The sequence below is a fragment of the Ursus arctos genome, unplaced genomic scaffold (genome assembly GCF_023065955.2).
Source record: "Ursus arctos isolate Adak ecotype North America unplaced genomic scaffold, UrsArc2.0 scaffold_50, whole genome shotgun sequence".
Lineage (NCBI taxonomy): Eukaryota > Metazoa > Chordata > Mammalia > Carnivora > Ursidae > Ursus > Ursus arctos.
In genome coordinates this window covers 199,308-212,745 of record NW_026623068.1, presented here as the reverse complement: position 1 = coordinate 212,745, position 13,438 = coordinate 199,308, and the positions used below count along the sequence as shown (strand labels likewise).

Here is a 13,438-nt window from a genome sequence, read left to right as displayed (position 1 = left end):
CTATTTGGGAGTATAGTATTTTCTGACTTTTTTTTTTTTTTAAATCACTCTGCCTTAGAGATCTTCCAAAATGTGAATGAATTCCAATTTGTTCTTTAAAAGAAAACCCAGCATTTTATGGATATACCCTAAATTATTTAACTAGCTCCTATCATCAGGATTTAAGCGATTTTTATTCCAAATGTCCATGATGGACTGCCTAGTCCATTTTCTCAAAAGCCACTCCAAATCTTCATTTGCAGTTCAAGGCTAATTGCTCCATTGTATGCAGGAAACCATCCATTCAGACCTCTTTGCATTTTTACTTTAAGGTTTTACTTGTTTATTTGCCACAGAAAGTAGGGGAAGAGCACAGGCTGCAGGAGCTGCAGAGGGAGAGGGAGAAATAGGCCCGCAGCTGAGCAGGGAGCCCTATGTGGGGCTCAATCCTGGGACCCTAGGATCGTGACCCGAGCCAAAGGCAAACACGCAACCAACTGAGCCACCCAGGTGCCCCAATACTGAGTCTTCATCTGAGGTTTTCCGTCACAGTGGATTCTGCTGTCTCCATGTCAATTTCAACCCGCACTGAGACTTTTAAGGTGTAGGACAGGTGCTTCCCTAGGAAGTGAAGTTGGCACCCGAGCAAGAGTGAGAGGCGGTCGTCAAAACCAAATGTATCAATTCCATTGATGTTCACTCAGTTGATCCCATGGGAATCTCTAGGTGTCCAAGGGTAGAAGGAAGGGCTGACGTCCTCCAGCACCATGGAGTCTGGCAATGGACTGTGGACAGAGGCACCACCCCCAGCCTCAGGTAGGATAAGCAGACTTTGGCTTCAGCCTGTAGCAAGAAGGCCTTGCTAACTATATTGAGCTGGTGGGCGGTACCATGACCCACGGAATAACAGACAGCTGGATATGAAGGCTCAGAATCCGTGAGAGTCTCTATTTCCAGGAGAGCCCAGTGCCTGGCCAGCAATTGTTGCTTTCATGGTCTATAACCCAGGGCCAAGGAGGGCCGTTTCTTGCATTGGGAACCCATGGACAATTTACAGATACCATGGGTGGTCCAGGGACTCCAGAAAGTGGGAGAGGAGGTTGCTAAGGCCTTTTCACTAGGGCACTAACAGGGGATTTTTTAAAAAGTTTATTTATGTGTTTGAGAGAGAACTTGAGCTGGCAGAGGAATCCAAAGGAGAGGGAGAAACAGGCTCCCCACTTAGTAGGGAGCCGAATGTGGGGTTCTATCTCAGGACCCCGAGATCATGACCTGAGTCAAAGGCAGACGCTTCACCAACTGAGCCACCCAGTCCCCCCTAACAGGGGATTTTAACTTGGACCGATCCTAGAGCCTTTTGTTGAAGGGAGCCCCACCCAACGTGGGCTCATTTACAAGTAACAGCATAAATGGGTTTCAGTAAAATTTATAAACAAGAAATAAGTTGTGTCCAGAACCCAAAAAATACTGAGCGATGTTTGACTCGTATGTCCTTTTTTCTTTTTAAAGATTTTACTTAGTTACCAGAGAGAAAGCGCAGAAGAGTGAGTGCACAAAGGGTGGGTGGGGCAGAGGGAGAGGGAGAAGCTGGCTTCCCAGTGAGCAGGGAGCCCTATGTGGGGCTTGTTCCCAGGATCCTGGGATCACGACCTGAACCAAGGCAGACACTTAACCCACAGAGCCACCCCAGCGCGCCTGCACTTGTATGTCCTTAACAAGTGTGTCAAACAAATGTCCTCACAGTAGGATGTCACAAAAGTGATGTCATACCTATGTTCCTGGAGAAAGATGGGTGCAGTAAGTTCCTGCCCTCAAGGATTGTGTGTGATAACAGTGTGGTTTGGGTGCCCTGTGCATAACAAGGTAAAACATGTCGCCTTCAAATTCAAGATGTTGAAATAGGCACTGAACAGAACATATTGGCCAAATATATAATAGCAAAATATTTACCACTTTTAAATTTGTTGGTCTCCCTTGTGAGTTTTATTTTTAAAAGATCTTATTTATTTTAGAGATTGAGAGAGAGAGAGAGAGAGAGAGAGAGAGTAAAAGAGGGGGGAGGTGAGGGGCAGGGGGAGAGAGAATCCCAGGTTGATTCCACCCTGAGCACAGAGTCCAGCAAGAGGCTCAATCCTATGACTCTGATATCATGACCTGTGCCAAAAGTTTAACTGACTGTGCCACCCAGCTGCCCCTAGGCAGTCTCAGAGTTTTAATGGGACCAGGGTATATTCTAATCAGGTATGGTAAGAAAGGAAGATATAGAAATAACTGTCACAATGGAAGAAGCTCTTTAGAAACACAGATCCCAAGAAAGGAGGTCATGAGAGCCATGAAGGGCCATCCAGGGAAGCACCAGGGTCAGTCAGGAGAAAGAGGGAGTGAAGGGAAAATGTGGGCAAGAGCCTTCACTGTGGTTTCCACGGGAAGGGACAGGTGAGGCAGGGTGAGCACGTTTAAGACTGGTTAGTTGGAATAATTTCAGTGGGCCTGGGCCACAGTGGTGTCTGGAGTAGTCTGTCCCTGCCCTGGGGTGATCAGGGCAGGGGATGGTGGCCCAGAGTGTAAGAGCTTCTTAGAGGGAGTGGTTGGGGGCAAAGGCCCTGAATTGGTTGGTTTACATGTGAAAGGTGTGCTCAGAGGCAAGCTGTGGACCATCTCCAAAAATTAACTATGCCTGTCAGGGACAGTCCCTCCAAAGTCACCAAGGCCTGAGATGTCAAAGCATTAACTACAGAAGCTAGAGAATGCAGTTATTTTACTAGTATAACCATCGTTTGAACCCTCGTATTAAGTCCATGAAGGTTAGCCAACCCGCATGTCTTAGCAGACATTAAGTTAATTCAGATTGCATGGTGCACTGGGTGTTATATGCAAGTAATGAATCATGGAACTTTACATCAAAAACTGGGGATGTACTGTATGGTGACTAACATAATAAAAATATTATTATTAAAAAAATAAAGTTAATTCAGAATTATGTTGTAGGGACAATAGCCAATTGGCCTCCTTTTATCTTTTGCCATACAAATAATTTTAGTAAATTTGGATTTTTTTTTAAGATTTTATTTATTCATTTGAGAGAGAGCAAGAAGTGTGACAGAGCAGGAGCTAGGGGGCGTGGCAGGGAGAGGCAGAGGGAGAAGCAGACTGACTCCCTGTCCAGCAGGGAGCCTGACATGGGGCTCAATCCCAGAATCCGGGGATCAGGACCCTAGGAGAAGGCGGGCACCTAATCGTCTGAGCCACCCAGACGTCCCTGTAAATTTTGGATTTCCAATTGGGTCAAATTGTGACACTATGTTGAATTAATTTGGGGTGGGGGGGAGGGTTCCATTCCTCCTTATTGTCAGTTTATTTATTCCTGGATTTACGTGGGGGGCGGGGGAGTGTCTTTTTACGCTGCTCATCTTTCCTGTTTTTTCTTCCGGAGAGTCTCCAATCAGCATCATCAGGGTTGGAGCCTCTGTCATGGCAATAGCTGTATGGTTTCAAGTCTCTTGACTTAAGTCAGGGTGTGAATTGATACCTTCACTGTGCCACAGGGGTGCCGTGGATCTTTCCCCCATAACCCTGAGGATCCGGATCTTGTGCTAAACAGGTTTGGGCAGCGAGTGGTCAGTGAAAGAGCACAGGACCCACAGCCCAGACGCTGATGAAGCAAAACCATCTTCTGCTACAGCCTTTCTCTCCCGTGGACTGCTTCCCCTCCCCACTGTTCCTGCTCTGCAGATTGCCTCAGGATAGTTTTTCATTTCTAGCCACATAAAGTCATGAGTTTTGGGTTCTGTCTCCAATCACACATGGTGCACATGTTCTGGGTGTTTATGGGGAAAGGGAGCTGGGGGGTAGCGCCATGGCTGACTGTCCTCTTCCTGTGGGAATGCCAGTCCATCTCCCCAGTGTTGGAGTCCACAGCCAGGAAGACCATTTTGTCTGTGGCCGGAGTGGGAGCCTTAAGCCTCTCGATCACATCTAGAGTCCTTCGACAGGCTGGGAAGTAACAACACTAAGAGAAATGCAAGTGTGTGGCTGAGAGGGTTGCACTGGGAGAGAAGTGGAACACCAAACACCCCCCCCCCCACTTTTGTGTTTCTCATCAGCTCCTGGGCCCTGGGCTGCCATGGATGTGCACCTCAAAATTCTGAGGGCTCAGGAGGACACAGGGTAACAGGGAAAGGAGTGGTAGCTTGGGAGACAGGCAAGGCCACTCCCTTTGCCTGAACCACAGTGCTCATGAGGCAGCCACGGAGCCATTCTTATGTCTCCCTGGGGTCGTGGTCTCCTTCCTTTCCACCAACACCAGAGAGGGTCATCCCCAGGACTGTGCTTGGGGTGCGCTTTCCCCAACAGGATCTGCGTGTCTGCCCCAGCACTGGCCCAGCTCCCAGTCGGTGGAACTCAAGCACACCAGTCAGCATGTGTGGTTGCGGACCTCAGCAGGGAGTCTTGGAGACCCATACAGGCCAGATGCAGGTCACATTCATGGCACCTCACGCCTAGATACAGTCAGTTCACATTGGTTCTCACCTTGGTGGCAAAGATGGGACATTAGTTTGGAAACGGATGGTGACTTCCATTTGAAAAACAGAACAGGAGCTAACACACAAGCTGGCCAGCGATGGCCAGTTCCCTCCCAGATAGTGCTTGTCACCTCTGAGGCTAGTTAGCTAACAAAGGAACAGTTCACGCTGTCCCCATGTCCTCAGTTAAGGTGGGCCTCCTTGTTTGTGATGCCACTTGTTTTATTCACCTTCTCCTCAGTTCCCTGGTGAGAGAGAGCTTCCTGTTGCAAACCTGTGGGGATCACCTGACACCCGACAGCTGTGATTGACAGCAGTTCACTAGTCACATATGCTCACAGTTCAGGGGTAGGATCCCCCACACTGTGCAGGGCTGCACAGGGATTGCTCTTGGGAACACAGAGAATAAGCAGGGGCTTGGAAGGCAAGACTGTGTCCTAAAGGTGGAGGGGGGCTGCAAGTCCTGGTTCTGATGGGAGGGTATGAGTGGCTTGCTTGAAGAATTTAGTGGGCTTCTAGGGAACTGAATGCTGCTCCTCAAAAATCAACAGGCACCATGTCTGGTCCCTGTGGTGAGAAGGGTTTTTGTTTAGGAGACCTTACTTTGCATTTGGCCATGTGAGCCCCTCCTTGATTTTCCCAGGCATCAAGACAGCCCTTAGTATGGAATCTTAATTTCAGGCTTATGCCACAAGAGGGTATGAAAATCTAATTCTTCTTAGAACTAATAACGGAGTTTCACGGTGAAACAGTACACAGAATAAACACATACAGTAAGTTGTACTGCTATATACTAGATATGAACATGTGGGCACCACAATCAAACACACTCACAATTAGTAATAAAACTATACTTGGGGATAAATCTAACAAGGCATGTCCAGGAGTCACATGCTGAAAGGTATTTAGCACTGATAAAGGAAATCAAAGATACAAATACATGGAGAGATACACAATACTCGTGAATTGTAAGATTAAGCGTAGTAAAGATGTTAACTCTCTCCAGATTTTTTTTTAAGATTTTATTTATTTATTTGACAGAGATAGAGACAGCCGGCGAGAGAGGGAACACAAGCAGGGGGAGTTGGAGAGGAAGAAGCAGGCTTGTAGCGGAGGAGCCTGATGTGGGGCTCGATCCCAGAACGCCGGGATCACGCCCTGAGCCGAAGGCAGACGCTTAACCGCTGTGCCACCCAGGCGCCCCTCTCTCCAGATTTATAGAGAGATTTAATGCAATTGCTGTAAAATCCAGTAAGGTTTTCTTTTTTTTTCCTTTTTTGTCGTGATAGATAAGATTATTCAAAAACGTAATGTGGAAAGACAAAGGGATTAGAGTAGTTTCAAAAACAATTTAATAAAAGAATCATAAAATGGGAACATACAGTGTACCAAGTTTCAAAACTTATTAGATACATATAATTGGGAAGACAGTGTGTCATCTGCAGGGCACACACACAGATCAATAGAACAGAACAAAGAGCCCAGAAATCGTCCCCACAAATACATCCAACTGATTTTGAAAAAGGTGCTAAAGCAACTCAACTGAGGAAAGATAGCCTTTCAATGGACTGTAGGCATTTAAAGCTGTGATGAGCTCATAGGCCCCAGACTCAGAAAAGAGCACCAGCAGGGAAGGAAGATGGTAGTTTGAGGTCCTACCAGGTGCTGTTGGGAAAGGAGGGATCGTTTGTGCCCAGCTCAGGATGCAAGCTCCAAGCGCTGGGTGTCAGTTACTTTCATCATTCTGAGCCGAGATCCTCCTGATCCATCAATTCCACAGGCTCCTGGGATTGTCCCGTCAGCTCCCACACTGCAAACCGGGGTCACCCCTAACTGAGCATCCAGTGCTCCAGACTCCATTAGCCTTCCCATTAGCATCATTGTCAGCCTATATGAGGTGGCAAGATGGTTCTCAGTAACTCTGTAAGTACATCCTTCCAGTCCAGCAAAAAAGAGAGCTCTTCTAGCCTAGCCACTCCCTCCCGTTCGACCCTGGCATTCATTCTGATTGGACAAACCCACCACCACCCTCCCCAGCTCTAAAGTATGGTGAGGGTGTTTGTGTGTGTGACCGGCCAGGCCTTGGTAAGTTTCACCATGTTTCAGGCGAGGAGCCTCATCTAATCCACACGGATTGAAAGGAGGGTTTAGTTCTTCATCATTAACTCAGGCTGTTGTAGAAGAAAGAATGCTGGATAGACAGAACACCAAATGCCTACTTTAGCCTCTTGCGGAGAAGTTTCATGGTTAATGCCTGCTTTTTGCTCCAATATGAATGTCCACAGGGGTTTTACATTTCAGATTCTCTTTCCTTGACTTTGTCAGAGGATGCAGATGAGCTGGCAGTGAACGTTCTCTGACATTGTCTCATGACATAGTTGAGGACTACCCCAGTATAGTCTCCTCTTTGGAGGCATCGCACAGCCTGAGTGAGACGCCTGAACTAGCCAGTAACAAACTCCACTCCCGTGTCATAAAGGTCTAGCTCCTTCATCAGCAACTTCTAAAGGAGTTGGGCCTGCCTGCAGGAAGCCTTTGGCGTGGCCCTCAGTGAAAAACGGACCAGTGTCCTCTGAATCAGATTTTTTTTCTGCAGAACAGAGGTGTCCTTTGCTTAGAAAACGACAAGAGGCACATCAATATATCTGCCTCCACCTTCTTCCAATTACTCTCAGCCTCACCATCCACACCTATGGGATTGACACTTTATACTACTTGCCCTTCACACTTACTACTTACTCACACCCATGGAATGTGTCCACTGCCAAGGTAGGAGACTGTGCTCATTCAGTGGTTTGCATTACCCTCTTGGCAGAGGACCACTCAACGAAAGTGGTGTATTTGATCTCACCACTCCCCCTGGCAAGCCTCCCTAAGCTCATCCTTCTCCACTGTCATTTCTACTTTGGGTATCAATGAGTTCTTGTCCCTCCATTAAATACTAAGTAAGCTTTTGATATCTGATCTTGCCCTAAGATATGTACCCTGACATTTTATTGTTAGTGTGTGTGTGTGTGTGTGTGTGTGTGTGTGAGTTCTTAAAGTTTGAGTAGCTCCATTCAGTGCTCCTGACAGAGAAATGGAACATACAAATGCACTTCTTTATTTTTCTAGGAAATGTTTTCTAAGAAGTCCAGTACAAAATATATATATAAGGAACGTCTTAAATATGCATGAAACACATGTGAACCACCCGAACGTGAGAAATGATTGAAGAGCCTATATAATCCTTCTCCTCCAGTGTTCTACCCTCCCCATTCCCTAAATGTCACAGATGTGGTGATTGTTTCCCCTCCCCTCATTCCTTTCTTCTTCTGTATAGTATTTTATCATTTATGTGCATTTACTCTAAACATTCGTTTTGCTTGGTTTGAACTTTTAAAAAATGTTCTATTCCCTTCTTTCACTGAATATTATGTTTCTTAACTTCAGCCATTGATGCTTGTAACTGGCAGCTCTAGTTCGCTTTCACTACTACATAGTTTCCTATTGTAGCAGTTTTCCGCACATTCCTTCCTCCACATTTGAAAGGCGATTATGTGCGCAAAGCCCTTACTTAGCACAACTCTTGGCGCAGAGTCAGCGCTCCATGAACATTTGTTCAGTGGTTGAGACTGAGCCCCGACTCAATGTAACACTAACACTTGTTTCCTCAGGCTGGATTCTCTGCGCCTCGCCCCAATGCTGAGGATCTTGCAGCTCTTCCCCCTCCTGTGAATGACAGAAAATGTTCTGGTGCTCTCCCCGTGCATCCATGACTACAATTCCCGGAATGCATTGCGGTGGCTCTTTACGTCCGTTTCCCTTTACGTCCCGCCCCCAGAGCGATTCTGCATTTAGTGGGCGGGGCTATATTTTTTTAATCCAATGAACCCTTCCTGAGGGGGCGGAGAAATTGTCCAATCAGCGTCTGGGCAGAGTCGCCAATGAGCGGGAAGGTTGTCAGGGCAGCCGACGTATGCGGCGTCCCTAAGCCGCCTCAGCTGAGCGCGGTGGAACCAACCCCTCCTACCTTCTCCGAGGCTGGCTGGTTCCCCTGGCGCCTGCGGAACCCTCTTCCGTGTTCCCGGTGGGCGCAGCATCCCGGAACCTCCACGGACATGACCAGTAGCCTGAGGACGCCCTCTTTCACCTCCTGTTCTTCCTCCTCGACAGACACAGACGACGACGACGGTGTGCGCGGCACTTGCAAAGATGCTTCTATGTGCAGAGGTGCCTGCGGAGCGCGGGGTCCCCGGGGGCGTCCCCGGGGGACTGGGGTTTGTGGGGGGGGAGGCGGGCCTGTGTCTCAGGAACACGCTTGTGCACTAGAAGGTAGCCGTCAAGTCGTGCGCCCCGGGTTTCACACGTGTGAAGTGCCCAGAGCGGGGCTTCATTCGTAGAGGTGATAATTACCTCACCTGTGCTGTGCGCCGGGCCTGGGGATGGCGTGAGTGGGACTCCGGCGCTGAACCAGGCAGACGGGGGCTTGGCCTTCTTGGGGCTAAAGTCTGTCTGCAAGACCGAGGAGAAGCAAATAAGTGCGGTGTTGATGGGGGAGGAGGAGTTCAGGTTCTCCCTCTTGAATAGGTTACTTTCCATTGGGGGTTGTCAGGATCCCCACTGCACCTGAGGTCGGGCCAGTCAAGGTGTGTGTGTGTGTGTGTGTGTGTGTGTGTGTGTGTGTGTGTAGGGGGGGCATGGTCTGCCTAGGAGCACGTAATATTGGTGTGCAGAGCCAGTACTTTTCAGAGCTCTTGCATGTTTGCCGCAAGAGTCTACATTCTTAGGGGTCTAGTGGGGCAGCGTTGTGAGCACAGATAAGTGTGACAAGTCGGAAAGCACGAGGCTGGAGTGTACTTCATTCATTGGTTCACTCAACAGAAATTGTTGAGAGTGTACTTTGTGGTTGACCCTTTCTTTTGGGTGGGTGGTGGGTATTCAGTGACGGGGAACACATGATAAATAGGACTGGCATGGTGCATGATGTAGTTACCACCTGGCTGGAAAAGGCAGGAAGCAAATAATTACCCATGATATACATAATTACCGCTTTGCTTTGAGTGCTGAGAAATACAGTGTGCATTAGAGGTTGTAATTTAGGCGATATCATATAAGCTGAGAACAGACGGCTAAGAATAAACAGGGATGTGGGGGGGGAGTGTTCCCTTAGAATAGGAGAGGAGTGTGAACTGTTAAAGGAATTGAGAGAATGTCCTTGAAGCTGGGGCCATGTAGGGACTGTAGGTTGGGGAAAGCCAATGTTTGGGGTTAAGACTTGCACTTTTTGTAGGTTCTTGGACACTAAGCGTAGTGATTGAAACATGGAGTCCAGAGCCAAGCTGATCCTAGCTCTGCCACTTATGAGCTGTGTTACTAAACCACTCTGCATCTCAGTTTCCTGATTTGAGAAATGGGGATGATGATAATCCCTCTTCACACATGACTGTGAAGATTAAATGATAGTTAACATTAATAAAACACTTAGAGCCATGTCTGGCATGTAGTAGGTGTTAGTGGTGGTTGATTCAAGAAATAGATGAATACATATCTAAGTATTGAAGACTTGGAGGCAGTGTGTGGTGAAATTTGTGAAGGCTAATGGCTTCCACCCAACTTCATTTCTTCTCCAGCATTCAGGTGCTGTTGACCACGTGTGTCACACTGTTGAATTAGAAATAATTTTTCTCATATTGACTGTTATTTGCTAAGAGAATCTGAAGTGCCATCGATGTGATCAGAGAGAGAGAATACTTTTCAGTACGATGTTACAATTAGGTTTATTTAAAATTTATTGGTACTATTGATTATTTAATATTTGTTGGTAACTGTTTTTGCAAAGTTGCTTACTTAAAAAAAAGTAAATTGACCGTAGAGTAATTCAGACACAGAATAAGGACAGAGAAGTAGTATAACTAGAGCTTGCCTTTTCTTGACTCTCCATGGGATAGTTTTGATAATTTCTCTGTTCTTCTCTTAGATTCCAGTGCCCCCCTGTGTCTGCAGACATCTCAACATTGTAAGGGAAGTTTGGGTTTGGAATTGCAGAGACTCTAGGCAGTTGTACCCAGCCCAGAGGGCAGATCAGCAGAGCCTGTGGGGCTTTTTAAAGAAAACACAAATGCTTAGGTCCTCCTCTAGACTGACTGAGTCAGAATCTTCTGGGATAGGCCTCAGGCTCTAAAGACCAGGCATGTGTGCCATCGGGATGCAATCCTTCAAGGTTTTTTTTTTTTTGCACTGGGCTTTCCTTCATCGGAACAACATGCAACATGATTGGGAGATTACATAAATTAATGTTTGAGGACATTTTCCAGGGCTCTGTCCTTCAAGTTTTGTGATCTGCATCTTCACTGTAGTGTGTTAAACCCTTAAGCCTTGTCAGAAAGTCATGTTATTAATAACGTAGGGATTCCTTGCATTACCTGGGGAAATCACTTTCTGCCTCAGTCCATTCTTTGGAATGGGGATTAGAATGGTAACCCACCTTTGGGATGTAAGGATGAAATGAGAAATAGGTCCAAGGCAGTTAGTACAGGATCCGGCACAGAGTGAAGCCTTCCATAAATTATTATTACTACTTCTGATTTCCCTCCACTATTTATTTATTTTACAGATTTTATTTATTCATTTATTTTAGAGAGAGAGCGTGCATGGGCGGGGGCAGAAGAGGATGGAAGGGGGGGGGAAGATCTTGAGCAGAATCCCCACTGAGTGTGGAACCCAACTTGGGGCTCAATCTCAGGACTTTCAGATGATGACCTGAGCCGAAATCAGAAGTTGGACACTGAACCGACTGGGCCACCTAGGCACCTCTTGATTTCCCTCTGTTCTGAATATTATTTGGTTGCAGTTATGGAGTCCTAGTTATGTCCTAGCTGTGGGTCAGGCTGGTGCCTGCCGCCCTAGGTTACAGTCATAAAACCCTTAAAAAATAACGTTAAGAAAGCCAGTTGGCCTCCCAGGACACCTAGGAGTCCCTCTAAAAAAGGGAACCATCCTTTCCTACTGTGACAGTGGTCAGCATCCTCCAGAAAGGCCACTGGAAGCACACCTGTCCTTAAACACAGTGGGTTCGTTACTCATCCTGAGGCAAAACCCACATCATGGGGAACTGTGGGGCTGGTGAATAAGAAAGAGGGTGTTAGAAAGAACTTACAGGATTTGGACTTTGGGTGGATGTTTTGGGGAGTGTTCAAAGAAGCAGGTGTGCTTCAAAGAAGCACACAAAGCTGTGCTCTAGACTGCGTGCCGACTGGAGGTGAGACAGTTCTGGGATTGGGTAGCTCCATCAGTCTTTTCTAGAAGGAGGTATGAGTAGTGTGACAACTGGTGTCGTTCAGGAGGAAGGCACTTGCTGGTATCAGCTGGGAGAGAGGAATGATTGGTATTTTCTACCTGGCATGACAACCTGGTTTTTGTCTGTTTGGACAAGAGGAAGTGGTCCTTTTTTGTCTCCCTTCATCACCTTGGCTATGTCACGTTGTGCTGCTATTCTGCGAGATGGTTTGTGTCCAACAGGAGAACCACATGGCCTCCCTGTGAGCCCCAGGCCCGCTTCTACCAGCAGTGCAGCCTGGCTCAAGGTGCCAGGCGACCTCCTCGATGTCACCGCTGCTTTTCCTTCCTTCACAGTAGAGGAGGGAAGTCTTCAAAAGGCAAATAGGTGTTTGCCAGGTAGAAGAAACTAGCCTGGACATTGAAGCACAGGGCTGTGTCAGGGGCACAAGACACTGGGTCGAGGAGTGAGTAGCAACAAGAATTCTGGAGAAGTTGTCAGATAACGAAATGCGGGAGGTAGAAGGGTTTCAAGTGGGGGAGCTGACATGCTCTGCGTTTGCTTTAGACGGATCCCCAGCAGCCTTGTGGGAGATGCATTGGTGACCAAGGGAAAGTCAAGGGAAAGTCTGTTCCCCTTTCCTTTTCTGGCTCAGGGCCCTTCTCCTACCTGCTCTGTTGCAACAAGTCCTTCACGTCCAGCTCCCTGTCCCATCCACGTGCTCCTGCTCTGGCCAGGGTGATTCTTTTGGAATCCCAGATCTTCTGTTACGTGTTCCTGGAAACCTTTTGATTCCCCATGAGCCGCAAGGTGAGAATCTGCACTGTGTGGCATGACTCACTTTGCTTTTCATGATCTTCTCACGGAACCCTGGGTCTCCCGCTGCCAACTGGAAATCTGCATTCCAATGTCTCATAATTATCTCAAACCCATTCTTTCCAAAAGTGTGCTTGAGATCCCCTTCCTGTATTTTCCTCATTGCCACTGCTACTCCCCAACTCCGTGAATGGGGCCACTGTGTCCTCCAGCTCCCACGTGCAAAAGGGAGGAGTCATCTTGGAACTCTGCTTTGACTTCCTCACCCCCTTATGCGATCATTCACCCAGACCTGTGACTTTATCTGCTAAAATATTTCTGGAATTTTGGGGCGCCTGGGTGGTGCAGTCGTTAAGCGTCTGCCTTCGGCTCAGGGTGTGATCCCAGAGTCCTGGGATCGAGCCCCACATCGGGCTCCCTGCTCTGCTGGGAGCCTTCTTCTTCCTCTCCCACTCCCCTGCTTGTGTTCCCTCTCTTCACTGGCTGTCTGTCTCTCTGTCAAATAAATAAAGTAAAATAAAATCTTTAAAAAAAATATTTCTGGAATCTACGTCCTTTTCTCCACCTCTGCTTCTTCCCTCTCAGTCCAAGTTACAGTCGTTTGTGGTCTGAGCCATGCTGCTAGTCTGCTCGCTGAGCTTCCAGGTGCTCCTGCCTCCCCCAAATCCCTGTCTCCCCCTGAAGCCAGAGGTTTGTGGAAGGCCCGTTCGATCATGTCACTGCCTAGTTTCCTGGCTTCTTGTTGCTGTTTGAGATAGACCCAGATGTTCCTTCTGTGTCTGCAAGGCTGCTCCGTCCTCCTTCTCCCGTCTTGCTTCCCCCTCGCCTTCCCTGCCCTACCCGATCTGGTCAGTCCTTCCAG

The 13,438-nt window shown here is 47.7% G+C and overlaps 1 protein-coding gene across 2 annotated transcripts in view; it reads left to right on the top strand.

Moving 5' to 3' along the window:
• Nucleotides 1-2,031: 2,031 nt before the first annotated feature.
• Nucleotides 2,032-13,438, top strand: part of LOC125280946 (thyroid receptor-interacting protein 11-like) — a 51,500-nt gene continuing 40,093 nt past the window's right edge. For both annotated transcript variants that reach the window (XM_057307546.1, XM_057307545.1), the window contains exon 1: nucleotides 2,032-8,714. The gene's annotated coding sequence lies outside the window, so the exon portion shown is untranslated. The remainder of the gene's footprint in view (nucleotides 8,715-13,438) is intronic.